The 13,718-nt window shown below is 36.4% G+C and overlaps 2 pseudogenes; both read right to left on the bottom strand.

Annotated features, from left to right (window-relative positions):
* Positions 1-1,586: 1,586 nt before the first annotated feature.
* On the bottom strand, positions 1,587-3,105 carry LOC149189675 (alkaline ceramidase TOD1 pseudogene; annotated as a pseudogene).
* Positions 3,106-4,269: 1,164 nt separating this feature from the next.
* Positions 4,270-8,853, bottom strand: LOC149189674 (low molecular weight phosphotyrosine protein phosphatase-like; annotated as a pseudogene).
* Positions 8,854-13,718: the final 4,865 nt, after the last annotated feature.

Raw genomic sequence — 13,718 nt, 5'->3', positions numbered from 1 at the left:
ATGATGAACTCACTACATAAGAAAGAAAGAATAAGATGGATCCATGACTAGGTGCATAAGCACAATGGGGGGAATTTGAAGTCATCGGCCCCTATTCCGCATGTTTAAAGCATAGAGTTAGATAGATAACAAGTAGCACGAAAGAACAAAGCATCGAGAGAGATCACAGGGATAGAGAACCTTTAGTTGGAGAAGCTAAGGAGAAACTATTCCCGAGCTATCATTTTGACATCGAGAGACTCTAGATCCCGTGCTAGTAAATTGAGGAAAACCCACGGCAGTAGTATAGGTGCTATATCTTTTCTCGAAATCCCCTATCTGAATAAATTATTTCACATGCTTTGTAGGTCGTTTGTCTTTATTTAAGACTCCCTTACTGGCGGAGGTCCACTAGACTTGAAATGGAGGTATGTTACCAAAAGGAATGGAATGGGGTCCAGTTGAGTTTAGTCTAGCTGGAAACTATAGAATGTTGGAAGCGAGTCCGGTTCAATTCTTGTGTACTCCACACATAAATGATCCAAAACTAGCTTCCATTCGTGTGATTCCAAAACCCATAACCCTTGGAATCAGTGATGAATGTAGAGACAACCGAATAAACAGCGAGGGTTGCATGCCACCCAGATAAATATGCATAGCGTAAGTTTTTGCCAATCCAAATTCAACAGACAATGCAACGTAAACTATGTTGCACTGTCACAATACCTGCTTGTTTAGTCATATGTTCAACTCGTTTTCCTTCATGAATGCATTGTTGTTATAACTAGCATTTGCACCAAATGTTGCAAAGGAAACGCCGTAAGGCATAAATTGAGGAGCAATGGCGACATAGGAATAGGAAAATCTAAATAAGATGCAGAAATGTGCATAAATTGAGGAGCAATAGTGACATAGGAATATGCAAATCTAAATAAGATGCAGAAATGTGCATAAATTGAAGAGCAATGGCGACATAGGGATAGGCAAATCTAAAAAAGATGCAGAAATGTAACAATCAACATCTGGGGACATTTGTCCCCACGTCGCACCTCCTTTAATAAAAGCTCTGTCACGATGGTGCACATGCAAGCCTATACAACTTGTACCAAATTTCAGTTTAAGATTGCGTTGACAACAAAGAGCAACCTAGAAAAATTCTTTGGTCTTGTTAAACTGTTTTCATGGCGTACACCCAGTTTGGATACCAGCTGTCCAGAAGAGCACGTTTCATTGTATTTTCCTTCATTTCCGGTATAACCAGAATCACCATTGGAATTCACATGGAAAAACAATTCAGTCTCTATCAACGCCATTAAATGCAATACACATATTAGATATAGGTGCACAGTCTCTATCATCTCATGTTGGCAGAAGCAGTAAAAATGATTTCAATTATTGAGAAGTAAATCAGTCATCTAATCCAATCTAGCACAAAATTAACACTCATGCCATCCATCAACGTCATGGATTGGTTAAATTTGCAGGTATGGATCCTCCCATATTTTGCTATTTCTTGCTATTTCATGACCCTTCACAATTTAAAAAATTGATAGCTTTTGGAAGTTGTAATATTAGCAGCCAATCAAATTTGAAATGAATTAATACAATCAAACAGAATATGTAGCCCACATTCTGTCCAAATACGATTTGCAGGCTCTGGATTCATAAACCAAAGAAATTTGCAGGTCCAAAGGAGGCTCTTTGAAAATGCTTCGATTGACTTTGTAAGAGTGTTGATATTCATTTGTTATTGTATTAAAAATGGCTGATTTGAACATGTGAATCCTCACTTTGGGGTCATCATGTCTCTTACATATGCAAATGGCAACTGATCCCGAGGATAAAAGATTTCTAATTCATTGAATAACAGGCAAAAAAATAGCTTCATTGGAAGGGTGTGCTTTCTCAATATCAGTGCAGTGTCAGCCACATCTGTAATGCCAACAACAACACACAAAATAAAAATTAGTTACAGAGAGAACCAACCTCAAAACAAATCTCAGATGCTATCACACTAAAACTTCACCATAATTGAGCAAAGCTGAGTTCTCATACACTAAAACTTCACCATAATTGAGCAAAGCTGAGTTCTCATACCACTGCTTGAGGGAAGATTTTCAGAGCTCCAAGGTTGCAAGCCGTCGGCACAGTAACTATCCATTTGATACCTCACAGCTTCTTTGCTCCACTTTCTCCATATGACTGTAAAAACGGCTTCCTCCATGTTATGAGTATTGTAAGGATGCTTTGAGACAACAATATCAACATTGTGAGTTACAAGGAGATTTTCCAAAATTAACAAAGGATCAAGAACAAGCTGTAGCTTGGCATCCATCCAAATGTTTTAAACACAGTTTGGGAAAAGCCTGTGGGAAAGATACTTGGGAATGAGGCCATTCATTACAGATTCCTTGTATGGCAACTCCCTGACCAAAACAATGTGCCAAATTCCAATTCTATGAGACTCATTGGGCTTGATCTGGTATCTGGCAAGAAGTGTGAGAGTTGCATTGTCCATAAACACGAAGAAACAAATGTTCTGTTGTGATTTTCCTAACATACTTGGGTTTTTTAATCTTTCTTAGGCTCCAAATATAGTTGAAATTACCACACCCCCCTTGCACTGTTCCATGACCTTCCTGTCTTCTTCAAACACAAGGAACCCTTGGGTACGGTAATTGGCAAAACCACAAGGCAAATCAGTCCCTTCAGAATAATTGAAATACCTTTTTCTTTCCTTCACATCCAGAGTTCCACCGAAGGTCACTAGACCTGCTGCTGAATAGGGGTTTTCAGGTCCTTTCATGTACTGTAGCCGAGATTTACCAAATAACTCTTCTTTCTAAATCTGATGAACAATAGCCGAGACTGCCAACAACAACGAAACATAGTTTTAGCCTGATTGCTTTAACAGACATGCATGCCATAAGGTAATGTTTCTTGATAGATCTCTCAAATTGTTAAATATGAGGATCTCTGATTACCTGAAAACTCAGAATATAAGTGGCAAGACCGATTTGCCATGGCTGTAGCTTTCCTAAGAAAATACTTCTCCGCTTCATAATCTGAAGGGTATTCGAGCAACTGCATTGCAGAAGACAATAGAAATTGTAAATTAATACCCATCATGATTGAACCTTTCAGGACTCATATAAGCACAAGTGCCCACAAAGGAATTGCACTGGAGCAAAGTGTGAGCCAACACAGTTCTGACACCGAAATCGGGAATCTTGACTTCTCTTATTGATCAATAAATTGGAGGGCTTTATATCATGGTGAACAATTTTGTTCTGGTGCAGGTAATGCAAGCCCTTGAGCACCTGCTTGGCAACCTCAGCCAAATAGTGTTTTGGGATTTTCTTATGGGTTTGAAGAACCTACGCAAGGGTTCCACCGTCCATGTAGTCCAACACAAAAGAGACTCATATATTTGTACCGTCTCAAATCAACATCTATCCCCACATTGCACCTCCAATAAAAACTCTGTCACGATGGTGCACATGCAAGCCTATACAACTTGTACCAAATTTTAGTTCATGATTGTGTTGACAATGAAGAGCCACCTGGAAAAATTCTTTGTTTCTGTTTGAGTTAAAAATGTTTTCATGGCAACGTTTCATTCTATTTTCCTTCATTCCCGGTATAACCAGAATCACCACTGGAATTTACAATGGAAAACAATTCAGTCCTATCAACTCCATTAAATGCAATACACATATTAGATATAGGTGCACAGTCTCTATCATCTCATGTTGGCAGAGGCAATAAAAATGACTTCAATTATTGAGAAGTAAATCAGTCATCTAATCCAATATAGCACAAAATTAACACCCATGGCATCCATCAACATCATGTATTGGTTAAATTTGCAGTTATGGATCCTCCCATATTCTGCTCTTTCATGACCCTTCACACTTTAAAAAATTGATAGCTTTTGCAAGCTATAATCTTAGCATCCAATCAAATTTGAAATGAATTAATACAATCAAACGGAATATGCAGCCCACATTCTGTCCAGATACGATTTGCAGGCGCTGGATTCATAACCCAAAGAAATTTGCAGGTCCAAAGGAGGCTCTTTGAAAATGCTTCGATTGACTTTGTAAGAGTGTCAATATTCATTTGTTATTGTATTAAAAATGGCTGATTCGAACATGTGAATCCTCACTTTGGGTGTCATCATGTCTCTTACATATGCAAATGGCAACTGATCTTGAGGATTGAAGATTTCTAATTCATTGAATAACATGCAAGAAAATAGCTTCATTGGAAGGGTGTGCTTTCTCAATATCAGTGCAGTATCAGGCACATCTGTAATGCCAATAACACACAAAATCAAAAAATCAGTTAAATAGAGAACCAACCTCAAAACAAATCTCAGATGCTATCACACTAAAACTTCACTATAATTGAGCAAAGTTGAGTTCTCATACCATTGCTGTAGGAAGCTTTTCAGAGCTCCAAGGTTGCAAGCCATTGGCACAGTAATTGTCCATTTGACATCTCACAGCTATTTTGCTCCCCCCCCCACTTTCTCCATCTGACTATAAAAATGGCTTCCTCCATGGTATGCGTATCACAGGGAAACGATAAAGAATACCAAATGTAACCAATTACCTGGAAAAAGCAATAAAGGCCTTGTGCATTGGGGCGCTGAAGGAGAATTGTCAATATGTCAACTACAAAATATATCCATCCCATGTTATTAATTTATTTTTGCACACAACTTAGAAACTAATTAGAAGCATATGTTAACAATAACATAGACAAACTTTAATGTACATTTTGCTGAATTTAACAATAGTATTGGCTTATTAGATTCTGTTTGGAACAACTTAGCAAATGAAACTGAAAATTTTGGGAGTTTTATATGCCATTTATGCTTTTTATTTACCTTTGTTCTACTTGTCCATTGCAAGTATTAGATCAAACTCTTTAAAGTCTGTAGGTGATATAGACCTTGATATAGAAGTTATCTCTATTCCACGTTTCTTGGTTGCATTCTTCATCTTGGGATCTGCAGGACTGCCCTTCAAATAATTTCAACATATTAATACGTGATACCTATTTATTGCATTATAATAGACAAAAATACCGATTCAATTAGCCTTGACCCATGATAAGCTAGAACCTACCTCATGGTAGTCAATAGTTCCAGCAGAGTCAATTTTGAATGCTGATGTCAATCCCCTTTTCTACACAGCATCACGAAATACAGCCTCTGCAGTGGGACTCCGACAAATGTTGCCTTCCAAGAACAAGAATAAAAAGAGATTATTTTCCTGGAGAGATTAGCAAATATTTTTTCAACTACTTAAGATATCTAAACTTGCAATGCTTTTATCATTCCCAATTGCAACAATAGGAGCCAATAACAAATCATTATCCTTGACAAATCAGATAATAATTTTTCCACAGCTAATAATCATTATCCTTCTTGACACTGATATGCATCACGCACCTGAAAAAGCAATCATGAGCATTGAGATATCAACGGTAACTAGTTACTAGAATTTCTGCTTTGTAAAGGACTGAAGTAATGCATAACTCTACATGAAATATTTAGTTACCATGAATTGGTAATTATTCTACAATGTTTTTATGAAGAAGTTTATAGTGGATATTCTCTCATGTGATTGTTCTTTTTGTTCCATTTTCCACTGGCAAGTTAAACTCATGATTAAATATTAAAAAATCAACAACTTATGTAAACATGAAGCGGGCTTATGTATTTAAATGAAACTAAAATGCATCACTCAGCACTAAAAACAGAAAGATGGAAACCAAATCCTTGGCCCTGGATTCCACTAAAATGTTTCAGCTAGATTTAATGACTAAAGACACAAACATTGAGTGCAGAGAGCATAATAAGCCACACTCCTTGGTGACCGGCTCTGTTTTGACATGAAACTGACAACCAGAAACACACAAAAATAATCTAGAAAATACATACTATGGAGAGACCTTATGGAAGCAGTAAATTGGCCATTGAACTTAGAAAGTTCAGGCAATTGGAAGTAGCAAACAAAGTGATCATGTCAAGAGTCGGACCCTTGTTTCAATGGCCCTCCGCACACCACAGCCTTTGATTTGATTTCTTCCTTAGAAGCAGAAGGGCTTATTTGTTAAAGGATAAGCCCTAGTCCATTAAGATTGATCATTAAAGCATCTGCTTTCAGGGGTTGTATGATGGGGAAAATAGTTGAGACAAAGCCAAGGCCTTTCTGAGGTGAGATTTCCCTTCCTCTCTCTTCCACATCCAAGGCTGGACCTTGATGTAATGCTCTGAGTTACTAGAAATAACTGGAGAAATACTAAAATACTAAATACACCAAATATAGAAAGGCAGTGTGGCTCAAAAGTATAATAATGATGAGACACATCTACATCTCTTAGAAATGGGAAAATATCTCTTAATAACCAAAATATTGAAAAATCATACACAACTGTGTGAGAATGGCTATAATAATCTCTTGTATATAGTAATTAGGCCCTCCTTATTCATGAGGACCCAGTTCCCCATTAATGTACCATTTCTTTATCTTGTGTCATCATGGCAAAGTTGTAGCCTAACTAACAACCCCAGCTGCCTTGCAGCTTCCACCCAATCAAGAGTTGGCATTTAGCCCCTAGACTCCATACTAATTTCTCTAGCAATTTTACTCAGATCTGGTTTTATCGTAAAAACTGCCAGGATTTTGTCAACAGTTGGTCCTTAAACAGCAATGAAAATATTTAATGGTATTTCTGTGCTCGGTATAAATATTTAAGGCTGTTAAAAATATATTATCGTACAGTTATTGTCTGTATGACTATTACTTACCTTGATGGGACTTTGAGAATCTGAAAATGTGTAGAGAACCGCAAACTGAAAGCTCTTGGATAAACCAAAAACATGTCATAGATGGAATGGCAATGGGCATGATAAGCAGCGTGCCTATTGTGGCAATCAAAGCTATTCTACCTATGAGTTCCAATAAATCTAAGCATTGTTGTTTGATAAAGCTAACACCACTAATAGCCCCTGGGCAGCTCAATCGGTGGTGGATGTCCTATAAAGTCTTATGTAAAGTTTGTGGTCCAAAATCCTTAATTAACTTTGTGGACAGTGTGTGGGAGCGTGCATAGATTCGCCTAAAAGTTATAGTGGTAGTAGTCACAATTGACTCCATATCATGCGAATTCAAACCTGTACCTGGCTTAGTTGCTGATTCTTTTATATATATATATATATATATATATATATATATATATATATATATATATATATATATATATATATATATATAGCAGCTGCTAAAACACTCTGATGATGTATCAGGGATCTAACAATGATAGGACAAGGGATAGCCATGTGGGTCTCTGCGTTGCAGAACTTCAATAGAATTTAGACAACGAGGCACATAAGGATAGTGCACAGCCTTTAGTGTCTATGTCCTTTTGTATTTTTGACAGTTGGTTGTCGGTAACTAGCTTAACAGGTTGTAAAGTTGTTCAGTGATATCCACTAATTCTGTAAGCTTCACAATAGCAAGGCAAGGATGACAGAATCCCCTTGCGGGCACCTTAGGCTAGTTTGAAACTCGTCAGAGAGATGGTTGTCCAATTATGGACAAACGATGATAAATATGTAGTCTATCATAGTAGTATCATTTTGTACAAAAGTAGCCCAATGAGCTATCTTAATTTTGTTGCAGTTCCATAACGTTGGTTGTTACCCTGCATTAGACCAGTTTAGCCTAATTGGTGGATTCCATATATTTCTGTAGTAACCGTGTACTAAATCTCATCGGATGTTCAGGAAACTGTACATCCTAAGTTTTAATAATCCTTAAATTAGAGGTATATATTGCAGTCATTTTTTTCATGTTTGAGTTCCACGGCTTTCAGCTCAAACTTAACTCTTTGATTATCAGGCACCCACCTTGGCTTGAGAGGTCACACCCATAGCATTAATAGCCTAAGGGGATATTGATTCACTAGTGAGGTTGGCGAAGTGTTAAGCTGTCCCCCAAGCTTTCTCACTGTGGGCTACCCCATCCATATGGCACTAAGGAATGAGGCTAGGTGCAGATCTTAGAGGATTTTAACAGAATAGTTATCCCTTAGACCCGGCACCTCAGTCGGAGGATGCAGCCCCTCACATCATGTTTCTTCTTGAAACGCTCAAAAGGGTAGAAGAAAATTTCTATGTCCTAATCGGACGTTCGCTGGTATTCAGGGATTACTAAAATTTGCTCTCTGCAATCATTGGGTGGATTGTATGACTGTAAAAATCTCCAGTGCCAGTTTATTATGATTTGTTCTAATAGAAACATAGATGAGAAATTGGGTTAGGGTTTTTAAGAATATAGAAGCTACGAAGAACCTAGCTCCTTTAGTTGAATTGAATAGAACTACAAAAATTTAGTTCGCTCAAGTCAGGCATGATACAAAGAATTGTGCTTGGCTTCAGGCTTTGGATCTATAGTGTACAATATACTATAATCTTCTACAATTGAATGGCTGACAATAATGGTAGATGCTATGGAAGCATCATCGCGAACAATGACCGATACTGAACGAACTCGTTGAATCATTGGATGGGCGGTACTCACCAAGGCAAACAAAGAGAACTCCAAAAGGCTTGGAGGTTGCAGATGAATCAGACGCCATGGACCTCAATGTTTCTCTTCGTCCTCCTGGTGCTCCTCTTCGTCCTCCTGGTCTGTTGCAAGTTCGGATTAAACCTGCAAACTTTTGGCCTGAAATGAGATGATAAGTTGTGCTAAAAATGGGTGAAGGTGCAACAATTTGGGAGGGAGAAGCTTTCAGAGAAAAGAATGAACTACGAAAGAATGGGCAATGAATGAGGCTGCACACCATCAACTTCATCTGCCACCCACGGATTGATAAATCCACGCATTTCTTGGAGCGAGAGTATTCCTTTGTCAATGTAGACCCGTATTTCGATTGCGCTGATTGGTCATTGTCATCAATAAATTGATTACAAGGAAGAACTATACTAGATTTCTCAGCAAACCCATATCTTCCATATACATTGCATTCAAATTCATGACGTTTATCATCATTTGCAATATCAAGATTCACATTAGAGCCTTGGGATTTGCAGTCCTTACCTCTTCCCGTATGTTCTTCCACACAATCCGAAGGTGTTAACTGCAGATTCTCCTTGCAAAACTCCTCCTGAGAAGCCCTCAATTCCTTGGAAGCCACACAAGCACATTTTCTAGATATATCTCCATCTTCTTTCCTTTCACTGTGTTTGCATTCAGCGGGTTCCTTCTTGGGCCGATCATGCCCCTTTGGAACAAGGAATTTGCGGGGTTGAGCCTTTACCGAACCTCTTCCTGACTTTTTCTTCCTATTGCGAGGACTCTTGAAACGAGCGCTGGGACTCCGCTGATTTGGGTTTCCGAGGAGGGGCATTGAGCAAGAAAGTTTCCCTTCAGCAGGGAAAGATTTCTCAGCAAACCCATATCTTCCATCTACATTGCATTCAAATTCATGACGTTTATCAGCATTTGCAATCTCAAGATTCACATTAGAGCCATGGGTTTTGCAGTCCTTGCCTCTTTCTGTATGTTCTTCTTCTTCTGTACAATCTGAAGGTGTTAACTGTAGATTCTCCTTGCAAAACTCCTCTTGAGAAACCCTCATTTCCTTGGAAGCAACACAAGCACATTTTCTAGATATATCTCCATCTGCTTTCCTTTCACTACATTTGCATTCAACGGGTTCCTTCTTAGGCCGATCATGCCTCTTTGCAACAAGGAATTTGCGGGGTTGAGCCTTGAAATTGACCAAACCCCAATCTGGGTAGTTAGCAGCACATCTCATAGATTTACATGAATGAATCCCAGAGGCATTAGCCAACGAAGGTGTTTATGAAATATTGGATTTCAGAGACCCACCAGAGCTTTTCACACACCCATTAGATGTTTTCGCACTAAAATTACCATCACGGTTCTCTCCCGCAATGGCAGCACAAGCAGGCTTGAGCCCATTGTTAATATCCTCTTCTTGAGACTTTTTCTTCCTGTTGCGAGGACTCTTGAAACAAGGGCTGGTACTCCGCTGATTTGGGTTTCCGCGCAGGGGCATTGAGCAAGAATGTTTCCTTCAGCAGGGAAAGCACTGGGTTCCAAAGAAAGTCATCGAGCAGGGGAATCCACTGATTTCGGTTTTCCAGGAGTGCCATTGATTTGGGTTTCCAAAGAGTGGCATTTCAAGTCAGTGTCGCTTCAGTTATAACCATATGTTTAATCCAACGATGGTAATTGTTTGAATCGTCTAACATTTCAATCAAAGGGATTATAGCAAGACAGGTGTGATAAGAGGGGAGTTCATTTCATAGGGAACGCCTTACGGCGTAATTATTTATAGGAGGAAAGTGGGCATTGGCATAGACCTACTCTACTCGAAATTATTTGAGTAGATGCTGTAGTGTCATGTGTTCTCGCATTGAAGGTATTCATAGATTGCAACATTTAATATATTTTTCATGTAAGTTTCATTCTTCAACATTGGAGAAATCTTAGAAATAATGCAATTTGAAGTACTTGATTTTTATATACAAAGTTATTGGATCTCAAATTGGAATGTGTTGCGTGCTAGAGTTGGGAAAGTACATAATACTTCTTTAGTATTATGCATTATAAATATATATTTTCTAATTTTATTTAATTTAGCAACAAATAATCTTTGTAATGTAGATAAATTTATCTAGTTGTTGGAAATTTTCAAACTCTATTTAAGTGAGCAATAAATAATCCTTGTAATCTAGATAAATTTATATAGTTGTTGGAAATTTTCAATCTATAATAATATTTGAATGCATCTATTTTTCCTTATTTCTTTTCCTATATACCAATTAAACCCAAATGGTTTTGTATGAATTTTTTATTAATTGAATGTAATAGTTTACTTCCATGTTTTATTTGATATGAGAGATAATGCATATTGTCTCCTTTTAAGACTCTTTTTAACTCTTAGTATTATATATTATTTTTGTCATCTTTCTTTTTCTACCTGTTGTATCGGATACGAGCATTATATATTAATTTTTTTTGAATAAAAATAATGTCAAATGAACAAGATTCGAGTACAAAGCACGACTATACTCATAGCAATACAAACAATAACAATAAACTAATTCATCTTATATACAAACTAATTGCTAATTCATATACCACTATTGAATGAACTAGTACGGTCGAAACTATTCATATTTGTGTTGCTTCATTGATTGGATCAATTACCACCAAATGAGTTACTAATACTACTAGATATATTCTAGCTATTAGCGGGTTTGCTCCTACACCTACCATTGTACCTCTAGATACTATTACTTCTTACTCAACACCATAAACACTTTCCATTCAAACGACTAATGATCCAACCACATTTTATTCTACAAAAATAGTCCCAATGCACTCGAATGAAATAGGACAAGGTGTTGGGATGAAGCGGTGTGAATAAATAGTAAGATGGTAATTTGACATCTAACATAGATTTAAATATCAAAGAATTCTTGGATGCATTAAATTCATTGCTTCGATAAATAGAACTTAGAACTTTAAGAAATCTAAGATTTTCAATGAACAATATATGTCAAAAAGATTTAGGATATAATAATATATATGATGAAATATTTAAAAAAATGAGTAAAACTATAACAAGACTCCAAATCTGTTACCCAATTAAATTATAAATATATACCATTGTGTTTATTAGGGTAGACATTGAATATCGCGGGAAAATATATACTTAAAAGGGAAAGTAATAGTAAATGAGTGATTAATAAATTGTTGAGTGCTTACACAACCTTCAAAAAGACTAACAATATAACACAACCTTCAAAAAGGTTAACAACAATATATTATTTTTGATATTAAAAATTACAAAATAAGATGATAGTTCGTAGTTTTACATTTTTATTTTTTTAAAGTATATTTTATTATTATTATTATTCAAAATCTATTAAATTAGGTTTTTAATTGCCTCTTCAATATTATGGTTGAGTGTTATATTAAAGATAATAATATTTATAACTACATAAAAGCATTTAGATAGATTTGTATACATTATGTTAAAGATAGTAACATTTGTAATCATCGGCAAAATTCCCTATGCAATTTCTGAGTTACCTATTATAAAATAACAATGGCGATGGCTTTCATTATATTTACCCAAGGAATTGGATGGATGGAGAAAATCTAATTAATCTTAATGAATAGAATTTCAAGTTTTCATATTAATTTTTGATTGAATTTAATAACTATTATATGTATTTGTGATAATAATTTAAATGGTTAATTTCAAGCAATTTTTGGAGAACATTTTTTCAATTTCAAAAGATATTTCACATAATATAAAAATTTATATATCAATATAATTATAATTTATGACTTGTTGCGAAGAACGCACATCACATCAATATGCGTTTTTTATCTTATTGTGTATTTAGTTTTATAATTATTTTTTTTAGAATGGAACCTAATGTATGTATATCAATTTTAATGCTTATAGTGTATTATCTTTGTAAACATATATAGGTGTATAATAAAAACAAACATATGAACCCTATAATTAGATAGAATAACAATAGCATTTCTATACATTAGAACTTGAGGTCTATGTGCACGGAATCTGGACTTTCAATTCATTCCTCGGTGTCCCCAACTAATGCCTCTATGATTTGGAATAATCACCTTTCCTCCAAGTGTCAGCTTATTCCTCGTATCTGGTTTGGCTCCTTCTCAAGGCTTACATCTGCCACAAACTCAGCCGATTTCAATATTGATTTCCTAAAGCTCAATTATATTATAGACCTGGAGCATCTTACCATTTAGAAATCATTCCTCCATCCAAAGGTCGTTAATATTAGTCCTAATTTGAGGATGAATGTTACAATTTGTAACAAGCTAGGGGCCAAACACAAGAAAGTTTCAAATCATTATCCTCCTTCATTTGTCGTGGTAGATAATTTACAGGAGTTTTAGGGGGGTTCTTATGATTCGTCCACGCTAGTGATGTTTATGAGGTTACCGGAGATTAGGCTCTTAGAGACGGTATGCACGTTAAGAACCTTCCTCCATGATTGTTAGTTATGGCATTCCCAACATTGTTCCCCGCTAATGATGCTGATTGGTTGCAACCACGTATTTGTAGTGTTGAACTTCATGAGTATGAATTGCATCTTCTTAGGTACTATGATTAGAGATTTGGAAGCCATCCTCGCTTTCAATATTACCTATTAAACATGATAATGCGGCATCAGAGCCAAGCAACTGCTACAATTTTTGCAAAGAAACATTTACATGATAACTCACCTACAACAATTGAAGAGTTGTGTCACCAATTATCTGATTAACAGATAATAAGTTGGCTGAGCATCTTATGCGGTTTGGTTCTTCTTTGAGAGGTACAAGGGCATACTGGACTAAGTGTCGATCTGAATTAACGGACATGATTACTCAGTTAGGATGTCCATCTTTATTTTTTACTTTGAGTGCAGCTGACACAAAGTGGCTAGAGTTGCATAACCTCATGCCCATACATTCACATTCTCGTTCTTCAAATGAGCATCGTATGAAAATTGAGAATGTTATCCAGTACCCTCATATTGTTGCGACATTTATGCACCACAAATTCAATATTTTTCGAGAGGAAGTTATCCAAAAATATCTTAAAGCTAAAGACTTCTGGTACAAGTTTGTGTTCATTTTTTTCTATAC

This window comes from Pinus tabuliformis, chromosome 3_1, assembly GCF_031772625.1.
Source record: "Pinus tabuliformis cultivar Carrire ecotype Pingquan chromosome 3_1, CPIR1, whole genome shotgun sequence".
NCBI lineage: Eukaryota > Viridiplantae > Streptophyta > Pinopsida > Pinales > Pinaceae > Pinus > Pinus tabuliformis.
The sequence above is the reverse complement of the archived record's forward strand: the minus strand, read 5'-3'. Positions and strand labels throughout refer to the sequence as shown.